At 45.5% G+C, this 17,430-nt stretch overlaps 1 protein-coding gene across 1 annotated transcript in view; it reads right to left on the bottom strand.

Annotated features, from left to right (window-relative positions):
• The window catches only part of NFKBIZ (NFKB inhibitor zeta), a 57,612-nt gene extending 40,841 nt beyond the window's left edge, over positions 1–16,771 (bottom strand). Inside the window, exons 1-2 of the mRNA XM_056556278.1 lie at positions 16,389–16,771; positions 16,227–16,297 (exon numbers count right to left, since the gene is read on the bottom strand). The gene's annotated coding sequence lies outside the window, so the exon portion shown is untranslated. The remainder of the gene's footprint in view (positions 1–16,226; positions 16,298–16,388) is intronic.
• Positions 16,772–17,430: the final 659 nt, after the last annotated feature.

Here is a 17,430-nt window from a genome sequence, read left to right as displayed (position 1 = left end):
TTGATTTAAAAGAAAAAAGGTCTTCACCAGAGTACCCCTTTAAGGTGTCTAATTCTGGCCCAAAAAGTCTACCGGGAGAGAAGAGCAAGTTACAGAGGTGATACTTTGACGGGTTGTCACCAGACCAGGGGCGCAACCATAATGCTCTTCTCCCCGCGGTAGACAAAGCCATAGCTTTAGAGGAAAAATGTAATTGTTGATTAGCAGAATCACAGAGATAGCCTATGGCTAAATTTATATGCTTAAAAGAAGAAAGAATTTCATCCCTTGGCACACCTCTATCTATATCCTCCTGGGCCTTATTCAACCACTTTCTTAAATTACAAGAAACTTCAGAAGCAGCAATAGATACAGCAGATTGACTTGCAGCCGTAAGATAAGATCTTTTAAAGGGGTACTCCGGTGCTTAGACATCTTAGGATCCTTTGGATAGGGGATAAGATGCCTGATCGCGGGAGTCCCGGTGCTGGGGACCCCCGTGATCTTGCACGTGGCACCCCGTTTGTAATCAGTCCCCGGAGCATGTTCGCTCCGGGTCTGATTACCAGAGACCACAGGGCCGACTGCGTGTGACGTCACGCCTCCGCCCCCGTGTGACGTCACGCTCCACCCCTCAATGCAAGCCTATGGGAGGGGGCGTGATAGCTTTCACGCCCCCTCCCATAGACTTGCATTGAGGGGCGGAGCGTGACATCACACGGGGGCGGAGGCGTGACGTCACCTGCCGCCGGCCCAGTGATAGACAGTAATCAGACCCGGAGCGAACACGCTCCGGGGACTGATTACAAACGGGGTGCCGCGTACAAGATCACAGGGGTCCCCAGCGGCGGGACTCCCGCGATCAGGTATCTTATCGCCTATCCTTTGGATAGGGGATAAGATGTCTAAGCACCGGAGAACCCCTTTAAGAGCTACCTCAATCCTCCTGTCTATAGGGTCTTTAAGACTCGACCCATCTTCCGCCAGAACCAGAGTCCTTTTGGATATCTTGGCAATGGCGGTATCCACCTTGGGTGGAGAAACCCAGTCTTTTGACTGGGATTCCTCCAAGGGATACATCATCTTAAACCTTTTTGAGATCACTGGAGCTTTCTCAGTTTTTTTCCCAATCTGCCAGCATAAGGGCGAAGTTGGAGACATTTATTTTGAAAGCCCTTGGCCCTCTATTATCTAAGGGAGCTTCTCCCTGATCTCCAGGCTGACCCTTGGTCTGCACCAATTTAAGTAATTTCTGCGTTTTTTCAGCAGGAAAAAACACCTTCCCTTGATCAAAGAATTCTTCTTCAGAGTCCTCTGATGAAGCATTTCTATCTTCTACCATGGAGAAGTCCTCATCTAATATAGGAGATGAACCCCTCTGAGGAGAGGAAGTACCATACCGGGATCTTTTTCTTGGAGTAGAAAAAGCTTCTTTAAGTTCTTAATAGAGCCTTCCACAAAGTCCTTAACCCACACCACTACATCTTGTATTGTGGGCTCCTGATTCTCAGGAAGACGAGGACGACAAGATTGGCATAGAGTGTGATCATAACCATCTGGAAGGGGTGTATTACATTCTCTGCAAGCAATATGCTTTCTTTTTGTGTTGATTTTCCAGCAGAAACTCTGCCTGAATCTTTAGAAGACATCTTAAAAGGAATATTATATACACTATAACTATTTGTATAGCTATAACATAAGGATAGAAACAAAAGGTACATACCGTATATACTCGAGTATAAGCCGACCCGAGTATAAGCCGAGACCCCTAATTTCAACCCAAAATCCCAGGAAAAGTTATTGACTCAAGTATAAGCCTAGGGTGGGAAATACATCATCCCCCCCCTGTCATCATCCAGACCCCCGTCATCATCCAGACCCCCGTCATTAACATCATCATCACCGCCTGTCATCATCCAGACCCTCATCATCATCACCTGTCATCATCCCCTTGTCACCATCCCACACATCCCCCCTTCATCATCCCCTTGTCATCATCCCACACATCCCCCCCTTCATCATCCCCTTGTCATCATCCCCACCCCCCTTCATCATCCTCTTGTCATCATCCCACACCCCCCCCTTCATCATCCCACACCCCCCCTTCATCATCCCACACCCCCCCTTCATCATCCTCTTATCATCCGCCCTCAGTGGTCTTCAACCTGCGGACCTCCAGAGGTTTCAAAACTACAACTCCCAGCAAGCCCGGGCAGCCATCGGCTGTCCGGGCTTGCTGGGAGTTGTAGTTTTGAAACCTCCGGAGGTCCGCAGGTTGAACACCACTGCGGCCTTCGACATCATCCAGCCCCCTCTCACCCCCCTTTAGTTCTGTACAGTACTCACCTCCGCTCGGCGCTGGTCCGGTCCTGCAGGGCTGATCGGAGAGGAGGTGGTCCGGTGGGATAGTGGTTCCGGGCTGCTATCTTCACCGGGGGCGCCTCTTCTCCGCGCTTCCGGCCCGGAATAGAGGCGTTGCCTTGACAATGACGCAGAAGTACGTTGGCAATGAACACACCTCTGCGTCGTTGTCAAGGCAACGTGACTATTCTGAGGCCGGGCCCGAAACGCTTAGAAGAGGCCTCCCCGGTTAAGATAGCAGCCCGGAACCACTATCCCACCGGACCACCTCCTCTCCGGACAGTCCTGCAGGACCGGACCAGCGCCGAGCGGAGGTGAGTACTGTACAGAACTAAAGGGGGGTGAGAGGGGGCTGGATGATGTCGAAGGCCGCAGTGGTCTTCAACCTGCGGACCTCCGGAGGTTTCAAAACTACAACTCCCAGCAAGCCCGGACAGCCGATGGCTGCCCGGGCTTGCTGGGAGTTGTAGTTTTGAAACCTCTGGAGGTCCGCAGGTTGAAGACCACTGCAGGTGGAGAGTTCACTCGAGTATAAGCCGAGGGGGGGTGTTTTCAGCACGAAAAATCGTGCTGAAAAACTCGGCTTATACTCGAGTATATACGGTACCTCTTTAAGGAGAAATAGTTTCTAAAGAAACACTCTCTGTACTAGCACCAATTGATTGAAGCAGGCTCAAAAGAGACCTGCTGACTAACACTGTGCAGTTTAAATACACTGACTGGCACCAAAATATGCCTCTTTCTTAGTATTATAAGAAGAGGCCCATAAAAATAAGAAAGAAAAAAAAATCCCTTTCTACTGATGCTGCCTTACCTACAGCAGGCAGTAGAAAAAGGAAACAGACAGAGAGAAAGGATATCAGAAGACGCCGTCCGAACCTAATCACGCCCACCTCTGACATCAGTGGCGTCATGCGAGCGCATAGATCGCGCTGCGAATAATACCGGGAAGTGCTCCTAAGTGCAGGAGGCGCATGGTAGTCGACAGATATGCAGCTACCAATACGGGAGCCAACAGCAGCAGGAGTCCCGCAGTCGAGGATGTCTGGGAGGTCACAGGACGGCTGGAAACGCTAAGGAGGAAGGTACACCCACTGTCCTGCTCACAGGATGAAAAAAACCTCAGTGAGGGATAGGGGGAAGGTCCATTTATACTACAGGGTGGTGTGTTGTAATTATTAAAAATTCCACAGGTCCTGCCTGCTCACAGGTGGGATTGTTAACCCATTATTGTGCTGCTGCGGTCGTTAGGGAAAAAACTGGTGTTCATGCAGTCTCCTTATTTAATGAAAACACTAATACTTCTAACATTTCAGAAACTTTAAGGCCTGGAAATTCCTAGTCACTTGTCATCTAATAGCATATAGAAGTCAGTATATACTGATCTTGTGGCTCTCTGGACAATTCCTGTAAAAGCACACAATACACATTCCAAATATGCAAAACAGCAGATCTGTGCTCTTTCCATCACTGAAATGGAACCTGTAAAATAATAAACAAACAATCTATTTCCTGTTTGATTGTCAGTTCTGTCATCTTAGGAATGTTTTGCTATTAACCCATAAGGCAGTGTTTCTCAAGCACAGTCCTCAAGTACACCCAAAAAGGTCACGTTTTATGGATTTCCTTTTTTTCCCCCCAGTCTTTCACAGGTGATATAATTCTGGTCAGTGAATCAGGCATCACCACAGTTATATCACCTGTGAAATCCAGAAAACATGACCTGTTGGGGGTTCTTGAGGACCGCGCTAGAGAAACACTGTCATAAGGACCATCAGGACCTCAAGATAGGAAAGGATAGAGCACAGAGGAGTGCTATCAGACAAGGAAAGAGCACAGAGGACTGCTATCAGACAAGGAAAGAGCACAGAGGAGTGCTATCAGACAAGGAAAGAGCACAGAGTGCTATCAGACAAGGAAAGAGCACAGAGGAGTGCTATCAGACAAGGAAAGAGCACAGAGGAGTGCTATCAGAGTGCTAAACATTTATCAAAAATTCTAACGTTTTAAAATCTTTGAAGAAAGATAGTCATCCCACCAAAATTTATCATCCAAATTTATAATCCACATTTACAACAGGTTTCAGATATTTAGGACTTTAGAGGAAGTCCTAACAGGTTTTAAAATGTAAAATTTCAAATACCTATTTAACTCGTTGGGGACGAAGGGCGTATGCATATGCCCTCGCATTTCCGATCACCGCCGCTCACCCGGCGGTGATCGGACTGGGATGACTGCTGATATCTATCCGTCCTGAGACCCCCCCCCCCCCCCCATGTCAGAGATCACGGCAAATCGTTGGTCAATTCAGACCAGCGATTTGCCCGCGATCTGGGCCAATCGGGTCACTGATGACCCGATCACCCAGAAAAAAAGAATGATCGGAGCTGTCAGAGAGTTAAAGAACTCCCGTTTATAAAAACGTATCCCCTATCCTAAGGATAGGGGAGAAGTAACAGATCACGGGGGGGGGGGGGGGTTCGACCGCTGGGACCCCAAGATCTCCTCCACTGCACCCTCGCTTTCTGCATGAAATGAGGCGTGACAACCACAGCATAGCATAAAACTGCGTCCGACATGCCCCCCTCCATGCAGCTCTATGGCAGAGTAGGAGATTGCAGAGTACAGCACGCCAGCTCTCCCATAAAGCTGCATGGAGGGGGCGTGTCGGTCGAAGTTTCGTGCTGTGGCCGACTGTGGCGCCGTTTGGGAGATCATGGGGGGTCCCATCGGTCCGACCTCTCATGGTCTGACACTTATCCCCTATCCATCTCTCCTCCACCCCCGAAGCGGGGGTCGTTACACCCCCTCCATATAGCTCTATGGGAGAGCCGAAGATAGCCAAAGATATTCCCAATTAGTGATAGATCCCTGTTACAGGTCCATGGGGACATTGGGGGAGAGGAAAAGTTGCCCTGTTGCCCATTGCAACCAAATTTCTTTTTTTCATTTTTAACAAGGCCTCTGCAAAATGAAAGAAGCTATCTGATTGGTTGCTATGGGCAACTCAGCAACTTTTCCTCTGCACAGATATTGATAAATCTCCCCCTTTGTGTCTACTGGAGGTTCTGGGGGATTATGCTATATTCCTGTCTGTTCGTGGACTCTGTTTAGATTTATACGTTTTCCTGTCTGGTGTTTTGAACTCTATGGCCGGCATTTATCATTGTAGGTGTAAGTGAAGCATTTTTCTACACCTTTTTTTGTGTGCTGGTAATGTGTAGGAACACCAAATTTATTGAATGGTCGCAGAGCATTTGATACATTTTGTGCAGGTCACATTTTGTGAAATCTCTCTCTTCACATACACCAAAAAGCTAAGCTAATTCTGGGCTGGTGTAGTTTTAGAGACTTTTCAATGGCTTTGCGCCTTTTCACAAAAAGGCACAGTTCATAAAACACTTCCATATCATGTGTAGTTGCCAAAAATCAGTGGATTGCAACTCAAAATCACTAGAAATGTGTAAGCCAAAAGACGCAAATAAACCCTGCTTGCGCCTTTTTTAGACACAAAAAAGACAATGATAAATGTCGGCCTATATGTTTACTAGTTCTTTATTCAGATCTTTGGGCGTTCTTCTGTTCATGACCGCTTATCTATAGTGTCCTCTGTTCACGACCACTGAGTCCTCTGCTCATGTCCGCTGATATAGTGTCCTCTGTACTAACTCTCTGATCTGTGTCCTCTGAACTTTATACTATAGAGTTCTATGTTCCAGTTATGCCTCTGTTTTGTGACCGACAATTTTTTAGAATGCGTTTTAATTATGCCCCTGCACTTTAGCTCAGGGAGGGACCGGCGCCCAGTTGTCAATCCACCAGTTAGGGTGGAAAGGCAAGTAGGCAGGGAGAACGGTTTTAGGGTCAGTTTAGGGTTCCTTCTCCCTGTCCCCCTGGTCGGTCCCTGACAGAAAACCCAAATTTTGCACTTTTTGGAGGGTTTTGTTTTCACACTGTACACTGTAAAAATTACGTGTTCTTTATTCTGTGGGTCAATACGATTAAAATGATACCCATGGCTAGATACTTTTCTATTTTTGTTCTGCTTAAAGAGTACCTATCATGATCTAAACTCTCCCTAATCCCCGCACCCCCCCAATCTGTCCCTGACTCTCACTGACACTATCCCTGTGTCTCTTTTCATTCAAAACCTTTCAACCTGATTTTTTCTGATATTTTCTTCTTGGCTGCTCATTCAGCCATCCTAGTGTGAGGGAGGAAGGAGGGCGTTGCCCGGCATAGAGGCTGTGAACACAGCAGCCGTCAGCTCTAAATCTTCTGCTCTCTGTTTACAACTGCATGTGCAGAGAGAAGAAAGATAGGAGCTCAGATAGTAAAATGAATGAGGGCATGCAGTAAGGCAGAGTCAGGAGTATGCCCTGTTCTGCTATGAGCACAGTGCTGGCTCCTGCCTGTCTGATTGACAGGTAGGGAGCAGTGCTGAGCTTGTCTGTGTCCTGGCTGCAGTCTGAGATTTAGGACTTCAGCATGAGTCTGAAATCTATAAAAAGGGCTTGCATCCAGAACTAGTAGGGAGACCCCTAGTGGTCATTTCTTCAAAGTGGAAAATTAAATAGAAAGAAGCATATTTTTTTATGACATGCAATTGGAAAGTTATTCTGCATACATTTATCTATAATATTTCAAGTTTTTTTTTGATGAAAGGTACCCTTTAAAAAAAATCTCAAACTTTTTGTCCAAAATCAGTAATATAAAACCACCCTATTTTGACCACCTATAACTTTTTCATATATGGGGCGGTATGAGGGCTCCTTTTTTGCGCCGTCATCTGTACTTTTTATTGATACCACATTTGCATATATAACATTTTTAGTTCACTTTTTTTTTGGGGGGGGGGGGGGGGGAATAAAATGTGACAAAAAAAAGCAGCATTTTTGGAATTTTTTTATTTTTACATTTACGCCGTTCACTGTACGGGATCATTAACATTATATTTTGATAGTTCGGACATTTACGTACGCGGTGATATAAAATGTTTATAAAGAGAAATATTTATGCTTTTTTGGGGGTAAAATGGGAAAAAGGGACAATTTTCATTTTTATTGGGGGAGGGGATTTTTTTAATATTTTTTTTTATTTTAATTTTTTTTTTTTTTTTTTTTTTTTTTTACACTTTTTATGTCCCCATAGGGAACTATCAATAGCAATCAGTTGATTGCTAATACTGTTGAGTGCTATGCATTGGGCATAGCACTGATCAGTATTATCGGCTATCTTCTGCTCTGGTCTGCTCGATCTCAGACCATAGCAGAAGACCCGAGGAGCAGCTGGAGGCAGGTGAGGGGACCTCCGGCCACCATTAAAGATGATCGGATCCCCACGGCAGCACTAAGGGTGATCCGATCATCTATTTTAACATGCGCATTGCCGCAGATGCCGTGATCTGTATTGATCACGGCATATGAGGGGTTATTGATGGATAACCACAAAATCGCGGATGTCGGGCATTACCGGCGGGTCCCCGGCTGCTGGTCATTAAGGGGTTAAAAGCATTTCTATGCTGGATGTTGGTCTCACCATTTTACTGAGAGAAGAAAAAGAAGAAAAAAATATTTATTCTAGTCAGCCAGACTTAGAATACAGGAAAACATTCTGTGATGAGTAGAGCATTAATTTGGGATCAGATAAATGTCAATTAATGCAAATCTAAGAGGACCGAGACATCAACTACTGTAATACCAAAAAGATGGAGCCTAACCACAACCAAACTAAACTGGAGCCCTTTCCCTGCAGTGCCCCTCGAGACAGAAATGCATATTGAAAATTGCATTCTGAGTACTGTATGTGCTGGCGTATAAGACGACTGGGCGTATAAGACGACCCCCAACTTTTACAGTATAGAGTTTGGGATATACTTGCCGTATAAGACTACCCCTTCTACCGCGATGTACAGTACCTTGTAGTTCCCCCCATATTAAGTAGGCAGTATAGTTCCCCCACATTAAGTAGGCAGCATGTTCCCCCACAATAGTAGGCAGCTCTCCCACATTAGGTCAGCAGTTCCCCCACATTAGGTCGGCAGCTCCCCCCACACACACAATAGTCGGCAGCTCCCCCCCCCCCACAATAGCAGGCAGCTCCCCCCCCCCCACGATAGTAGGCAGCTCCCCCCCCCCCCCCACGATAGTAGGCAGCTCCCCCCCCCCCACGATAGTAGGCAGCTCCCCCCCCCCACGATAGTAGGCAGCTCCCCCCCCCCACGATAGTAGGCAGCTCCCCCCCCCCACGATAGTAGGCAGCTCCCCCCCCCCACGATAGTAGGCAGCTCCCCCCCCCCCACAATAGTAGGCAGCTCCCCCCCCACAATAGTAGGCAGCTCCCCCCCCCACAATAGTAGGCAGCTCCCCCCGCCCACAATAGTAGGCAGCTCCCCCCCCCCGCCCACAATAGTAGGCAGCTCCCCCCCCCCACAATAGTAGGCAGCTCCCCCCCCCCACAATAGTAGGCAGCTCCCCCCCCCCCCACAATAGTAGGCAGCTCCCCCCCCCCCACAATAGTAGGCAGCTCCCCCCCCCCCCCACAATAGTAGGCAGCCCCCCCCCCCCCACAATAGTAGGCAGCTCCCCCCACAGACACACAACTTCCAACCATATAGAATGTATGGCTGGAGGCTGTATGTCTGTGTACTGCCCTCCACAGTGTTCCGGTCACCGCTCCTCCGGCCCGGGGTCACAATCTACTGCTATGGCCTATGGACCATAGCAGCAGTCCCGGGACCGGAGGAGCGGTGATTGGAACACTGTAGACGATGCGCCGCCGGTCATTCACTAGGCCCCGGCCAGCTCTCGTCCTCCTGCGCCTCTATGGTTGTACGCACGGGACGTCACGTGCGTACAATCATAGAGAGGTGGAGAAGCGCAGAAGGACCGCAGGAGGACGACGCGTGGTGGTCGGGGAATGGTAAGTGACCCGCGGACATCCTTATATTCCGAAAAGATTTTTCGGGACACAGGGATGTCCGGCACAGGAATACTTATGATTATCTTCCCGGCTCCTGTGTGCGGCTGCAGGTGGGGGCCGGCCAGAGCATGTAAAAACCAATTCATGTATACTAAAAACAGCTTCACAACAGCTGGAGGCACCCTGGTTTTTAAGTATACTGTACAGTTATTAGTTTGTACATGCTCTGGCCGGCCCCCGCCTGCAGCCGCATACAGGAGCCGGGAAGATAATCATAAGTATTCCTATGCCGGACCCCAATACCCGGCATATAAGACGACCCCCGACTTTTCAGAAGAAAATTCGGGGTTAAAAAGTCGTCTTATACGCTGGGATATACGGTATTTGAATTGCATTCCAGGATTTGCTTGACTTCAGGTGAGACTGGAGAACTTACAGATTCATCATGTCTTTTGAGAACCTAAATGTTATATAGTTTGAATACCATGTTCTAAACAGATTACCGTATTTATCATTATAAAAGAACATATTCCTTACTCCTTTTTGGGGTTTTCTTTTCAATTTTTCAGTAGATTTTCCAGGCATTATTATCTCTAGCTGTACCGCCCATATCTTCTTACCTTGCACAAAGCTCCTTTCCACCTACTGTCTGCCTCCTGCTTTTCCATAGGACCCCTGCCGGGTTGTTTCTCTCATGCTCCCTGCCATCTATACTGCCTTCTGCCTCCTCCCTTCCCCATTCAAAAAGCAGAGCTCTATTACCTAGAGATTCCTCCTAGCTCTCAAAAGAGCCCATTTTCCATCTACTATACTTCAACAGATGTAAACCTACCATAAGGCCAGGTTCACACGGCGGAATATCCGCACAGAAACTTTGCGTGCAGACATTCTGCAAACTCAGGCGCCGGCATAACATTGGTATCTCAGTAGACGGCAATGCATTTCCGTGCAGACTCCACAGAAACATTGTACATGTTGAATCAGGATTTCCGCACCAGAAACATCTGGTGAGGAAATTCTGTCGTCTGCACAGTGCAACGGAATCCCGTTGAAATCAATATTTATATAAACTTTTATTTTTATCACTTTTGGCTGGATCTCTCCTCTTAACAATGTGACCTGTGCACCCATTTACAGCGACTCAGATTTCCCAGATTTACATATTGCCTTAGATTCCCCACTGCCCCCACCCCACCAGCGCAGCATACATGACTGTGGTGGATGTTCACCCTCTGTGTGGGATGTCATTCTCTCCCTTGCTGGCTTAGGCTATGTTCACACAGCAGAATTTCCATGCGGATATCTGCATAAGAATTCCACACAGAAATTCTGCAGCAGTAGAATCCCATTGATTTCAATGGGATTCCGTTGCACTGTGCAGACGGCAGAATTTCCTCACCAGATGTTTCTGGTGCGGAAATCCTGATTCAACATGTACAATGTATTTGAGGAGTCTGCACGGAAATGCATTGCCGTCTACTGAGATACCAATGTTATGCCGGCGCCCACAGTTTGCAGAATGTCTGCACTGTGTATGGAGCAGGCTCCCAAATCAAGCTCACGTCATACTGGCCAGCCCCCAGCTGATTCCAGCAGCTGGAAGCTGCTGTCAACAGCCGACATGCGGCTCACCGTGCCCAGCTAGTAACCCTTTAGATGGCCACTGTCAAACACTCCCTGGTAGTCCAGTGGGGTGGATAACCCCACAGAGCACACAGATCAATGTAGTTCTATGGAACTGAGGAATCCTCCTAAAAGTCCCCTAAGGGGACTAATAAAGTCCAAACTTGTATATTTTTGGTCACTTTGTATAACCTAAAAAAAAATAAAAAAAAATTTATTTATAAACAACGATCAAAAAGTCCCATGAAAACGAAAACAGTACCAATAAAAACTTCAGATCACGGCGCAAAAAAAAGAGCCCTTACAAATCCCCATATACGGAAAAATAAAAGAAGTTATAGGGATCAGAATAGGACATTTTTAAACCTACCAGTTTTCGTCTATATAAGTTATAATTTTTTAACAGAAGTAAAACAAAATCAAACCTATATAAATAGGGTATCATTTTAATCTTATGGACCTACAGAATAAAGATAAGGTGTCATTTTTACCAAAAAAGCATAGAAAGCTTTGCGTAGAATTGGAAGCCCCCAAAATTTACAATATGCCATTTTTTATTTTTTTTTCAATTTAGCTCCACAAATTTTTTCTTTTCTGGTTTCACTGTAGTTTCTGTGGTGAAATTATTGATGTCATTACAAAGTAAAATTGGTGGTGCAAAAAACAAGCCCTCATATGGGTCTGTAGGTGGAAAATTGAAAGAGTTATGATTTTTAGAAGGTGAGGAGGAAAAAACGAAAGTTCAAAAATGAGAAAACCTGTGGTCCTTAAGGGAAGATTTTATTTTATATATATATATATATATATATATATATATATATATATATATATATATATATATATATATATAAATCAAGGAATCCACAAGGAATCCCAGCTGATTTGGACCCCCATGTCCCCCACAAACAGCCTTTGAGTGAGGCAAAAAACTACACAAACCATGAGGCCCGAGCTTGTTTCCTGTGTGAGCTGCAGGGTGAGGCTGCCTTCAGAGAGTAAGCAGAGAATGGGGATGTGTGAGGTGAGCTGTGCTTCAGTGTGCCCAATCAGGGATGATCACACAGGGCACACTGAAGCACAGCTCTCTGAGCTGAGGAGAGGTGAGTGTCTGAGCTGAGCAGGAGGGAGTGTGAGTTGTTGTCTACTGTAGATGCTAGTCATCATGTGTGATATGATCTACTGGACTTCCTGCCTTGAGGAAATGCTGAGAGAAACAGGGTATGTGCTCAGCAAAGAAACCACTTTACATTGCAAAGTTACATAACTTTTACATGTGAAGCTATATAAAAGGTAATTTCATTTGGCTAAAGTTCTCCTTTAAAGGGAGTCTACAACCAGTTTTGGTTTAATTAAGCCTCTGTCATTGTATAATGAACACTTCTTTAGTATGCAGAGCCATAGGCATGCTGGGGGTTGTACTAGTTTTTAGGTCAGCTGTAAGCAATGGCTCTGTAGTATTGGGGGTACAGTAGTAGTATTAGAGGGTATACAGTAGTATTGGGGGTGCAGTAGTAGTATTGGGATATACAGTAGTGCTGGGGGAGGGTTCAGTAGTATTACTAGAGTATACAGCAGTGTTGGGCGGAGGGTTCAGTAGTATTGTGGGGTATACAGTTGTAATATGGGGGGTACAGTAGTATAGAGGGAGAGAACAGTAGTATTGGGGGGTGTACTAAAGCAGTTTTGGGGACGTACAGTAGTATGGGGGGGGGGGGGGTCACATGGGGGCTCTGCAGTACTTCAACTGCATGTTCTAGTGTGGTTCCCTAGTCTGTCACATCGAAGCGGAGGCTGCCATGCCCCCTACATATAGTTCTATGGGAGAGCAGTTCGGCAACCTTCGGCTCTCCCATAGAGCTTAACCCCTTAACGACCACGGACGTAAATGTACGTCCTGGTGCGGCGGTACTTAGCGCACCAGGATGTACATTTACGTCCTGTGTATGACCGTGAGCATCGGAGCGGTGCTCGCGTCATGCAGGTTTTGGCTGAAAGCAGCAGCCGGGACCCGCCGTTAATGGCAGACATCCACGATCGCACTGATGTCCGCCATTAAACCCTCAGATGCCGTGATCTGCGGCAGTGTGCATGTTAAAATAGATTATTGGATCGCCCGCAGCGCTGCCGCGGGGATCCGATAATCTGTAATGGCGGACAGAGGTCCCCTCACCTGCCTCTGTCCGTCTCCTGCTCTGGTCTGAGATTGAGCAGACTAGAGCAGAAGATAGCCGATAATACTGATCAGTGCTATGCTCTATGAATAGAACTGAACAGCATTAACAATCAAATGATTGCTATAGATAGTCCCCTATGGGGACATAAAAAGGTGTAAAAAAAATTTTTTATAAATAAATAAAAAAAATATATATGTATATATCTAAAAATGTCAAAAAAAAAATCCCCTCCCCAATAAAAAAAATAAAATTGTCCGTTTTTCCCATTCTACCCCCAAAAAGCGTAGAAAAGTTATAAACATATTTGGTATCGCCACGTGCGTACATGTCTGTGAACTATCAAAATATAATGTTAATGATCCCGTACGGTGAACGGCGTAAACGTAAAAAATAAAGTCCAAAATGCTGCTTTTTAAGTCACATTTTATTTCCAAAAAATATTTAAAAATGTTCAAAAAGTTTTATATATGCAAATGTGCGTGTATCATTTTTTTTCTTTCTTCTACATATATGCAAATGTGGTATCGATAAAAAGTACAGATGACTGCGCAAAAAATTAGCCCTCATACCGCCCTATATATGGAAAAATGAAAAAGTTATAGATGGTCAAAATAGGGCGATTTTAGATTACTAATTTTGTACAAGAAGTTTTAGATTTTTTTTTAAGCGGTACAAAAAACTTTAAAAGTATCTATCCATGGGTATCATTTTAATCGTATTGACCCACAGAATAAAGAACACATGTCATTTTTACCTTAACCCCTTAACGACCAAGGACGTATATTTACGTCCTTGGCCGGCTCCCGTGATATAACACGGGGTCACGCGGTGACCCCGCGTCATATCGGGTCGGTCTGGGCATGTATCTGAAGCCTGGACCCGGGGCTAATAGCACGCAGCAATTGTAGTGCCGCGTGCTATTAACCCTTCAGACGCGGTGTTCAAAGTTGAACGCCGCGTCTAAAACGAAAGTAAAAGCTTAACGGCTGCTCAGTGGGGCTGATCGGGACCACCGCAGTGAAAATGCGGTGTCCCGATCAGCTAGGACGCGAGTGGAGGTCTTCTTACCTTCTTCCGGCGCGTCCCTTCGGCGATTGATTGTTCCAAGCCTGAGATGCAGGCTTGAGCAATCGACCGCCGATAACATTGATCAATGCAAAGCTATGGCTTTGCAGTGATCAGTGTAAAAGATCAGTGTGTGCAGTGTTATAGCCTCCTATGGGAGTTAATAAATGTGATTTAACCCTTTCCCTAAATAAATATAAACATATGTGGTATCGCCGCGTGCGTAAATGTCCAAACTATAAAAATATATAATTAATTAAACCGCAGGGTCAATGGCATATGAGCAAAAAAATTCCAAAGTCCAAAATAACATGTTTTTGGTCACTTTTTATATCATGAAAAAATTGATTAAAAGCGATCAAAAAGTCTGATCAATACAAAAATGGTACCTCTAAAAACTTCATATCACGGCACAAAAAATGAGTCCTCATACTGCCCCATACGCAGTAAAATAAAAAAGTTATAGGGGTCAGAATATGACAATTATAAACGTATACATTTTCCTGCATGTAGTTATGATTTTTTTCAGAAGTACGACAAAATCAAACCTATATAAGTAGGGGATCATTTTAATCGTATAGACCTACAGAATAAAGATAAGGTGTCATTTTTGCCGAACAATTTACTGCATAGAAACGGAAGCCCCCAAAACTTACAAAATGGCGTTTTTTCTTCAATTTTGTCGCACAATGATTTTTTTTCCGCTTGGCCGTAGATTTTTGGGTAAAATTATTGATGTCACTGCAAAGAAGAATTGGTGGTGCAAAAAATAAGCCATCATATGGATTTTTAGGTGCAAAATTGAAAGGGTTATGATTTTTAAAAGGGGAGTAGGAAAAAACGAAAGAGCAAAAACGGAAAAACCCTGAGTCCTTAAGGAGTTAAAGTGTACAGTGTGAAAACGAAACCCTCCAAAATGTGCAAAATTGTGTTTTTTCACTTAAATTTCCTCCCTAAAATTTTTTTGGGGGGGTTCGCCGTACATTTTATGGTAAAATGAGAGGTTTCATTACAAATACAATTGGTCACGGAAAAAAAAAGCCCTTATATGGGTCTGTAGATGGAAATATAAAAGAGTTATGGATTTTAGAAGGCGAGGAGGGAAAAACGAAAACGGAAAAATAAAATTGGCCTGGTCCTTAAGGTGAAAATGGGCTTGGTCCTTAAGGGGTTAATGGAGGGGGCGTGGCGGCCTCTGCTTCGGACGGGGGTCATGACTAGTGATGAGCGGCATTGCCCACAATCGAATTCGCGATATTTCGCAAATATATAGCCAAATGTTCGTCCTATATTCGCAAATTTTGCGTATTCGTTATATTCGCATTAGTGAATATTCGCATATTCGAGGAAGAAACCAGTGAGGGGGTGGGCACCTTTACTATTGGTTGCTAGGGGTGTTGTTGATAACCTCTGACAAGTGTATTTGCATCATTCTAATTGGCCCACAAGTGAAAAGAAGGAATATGCGAATATTCACATATACGAATATGCGCATGTGAAAAAAAAATATATAGCTAATATATTTGCGAAAAAAAAATTCAATATGCGAATATTCGCGCCCAACACTAGTCATGACGCGCACCTGTGCTACAGCACAGGTGCTCCGTACAGATCGCGGGGGGCCCCTTCGGAGAGGGGATACGTTTCTATGCATTACACTTATCGGTCAGCGTTTCCCAACCAGTGTACCCCCAGCTGTTGCAAAACTACAACTCCCAGCAGTTTCGCAACAGCTGGAGGCACACTGGTTGGGAAACGTTGCTTTAGGTGAATAAGTACACCACAATGTATGTCAGCATCTGAACATGCACTACTCTACTTTTCTCATCCTACACGAGTGTTTCCCATCCGGGGTGCCTCCAGCTGTTGCAAAACTACACCTCCCAGCTGTCCGGGCATGCTGAGAGATGTAGTTTTGCAACAACTGGAGGCACCCTGGTTTGGAAACACTGTCCTAGGCTAAGATGGGTAAGACCTGTCACATGGCCACCAAACTTGCCCAGTGTATGGTTTGTAGTCACCTTAGTGACGGAAAGCTGCCATTATCTCGTAGCTCAGCCCCAATGTTGTCCAGCAGGTGTTACTAACATTACAAACACTTACGGAAAGTGACTAGATCCCTCCGAGCTGGTGACTGTCAGACCGCAGGCACTACAACTATTCCGTCCGTCATCCTAAAGAGGAGAACTATGTGAGAAGGCCGAGCTCTTATACCCGGCATATCAATAGCTGAGGGCCACCATGACAGGAGCGGGGGTCACGTACCTGAGAAGGACAGGTGCAAGCCCCTCGGTGTCTGGACCCACGTTGTGTCTGGTGACTGGGGTGCCGTGTACTGAGAACACCCTGTGTGGGAATCGGCACTGCTGGCGGGGCTGGAATTTCCGCGGGGCAAACACGTGTAGAGCGGGACATTCCGGGCCAGTGAGGCGCTGCTGTGTATCACCCGAGGAGGCTGGCCTTTTCCTTCTAACAAAACCACAGCCTTTCAGTACGTTGGGACACTTCCATTTTCACCTTGGCTATTCGGTGTTGTTTCCTCACGTGTTCACGACATTGTGGGTCTGTCGTGTGGGAATATGCCGGCTAGAGTCACGTCACTTACCTCAGGTTTACACATAGCTTTTTGTCAGGGGTTGTGAGGGGAATCTTTCCGAATTACCCGCCTATTGTATTTACATAACTCTTACCCTCCATATCTGTAATATAAGGGATGAAAAGTCGGAAATGTCTGTTACATAACTGTATCCTGGAACACCCAGCTCCCTGTTCTTAAATGGGCAGATATAAAAAAAAAAAAAAAAAAAAAACTTTTTATATGTTGTACATCTTGGAAAAACATTAACCTTTCTAGACTGCTCCAAAAAATAAAGGGAACACTAAGGCTCCTTTCACACTAGTGATTTCTCCATTATTGAAGTTTATGTATTTTCGGCAAAAACCTGCCGTTACAAACCCCTAATTTTTCTGTCACGATGTCCCGTCACTGTATCACGTCCGTAATGAATTACGGGCATATACGGGTGCAAACGGGCAGTTACAAAATCCCATAGGCTGCAATGCGATTTAGTCTCGGCCGACAGGGGTTTTGTAACGGCCGGGTTTTTGCCGAAAATCGTGACGGAACTTCAATAACGGAGAAATCACTAGGGTGAAAGGAGCCTAAGACAACACATCCTAGATCTGAATGAATTAAAGGACAACTGTAGTGGAACACTTTTATATATGCCCGGGCCTCAAAAATAAACAAAATAAACTCATACATACCTTTCTATGAGCCCCCGTTGGTCCGGCACAGGCCTCATGG

The sequence above is a fragment of the Hyla sarda genome, chromosome 2 (genome assembly GCF_029499605.1).
Source record: "Hyla sarda isolate aHylSar1 chromosome 2, aHylSar1.hap1, whole genome shotgun sequence".
Lineage (NCBI taxonomy): Eukaryota > Metazoa > Chordata > Amphibia > Anura > Hylidae > Hyla > Hyla sarda.
The sequence above is the reverse complement of the archived record's forward strand: the minus strand, read 5'-3'. Positions and strand labels throughout refer to the sequence as shown.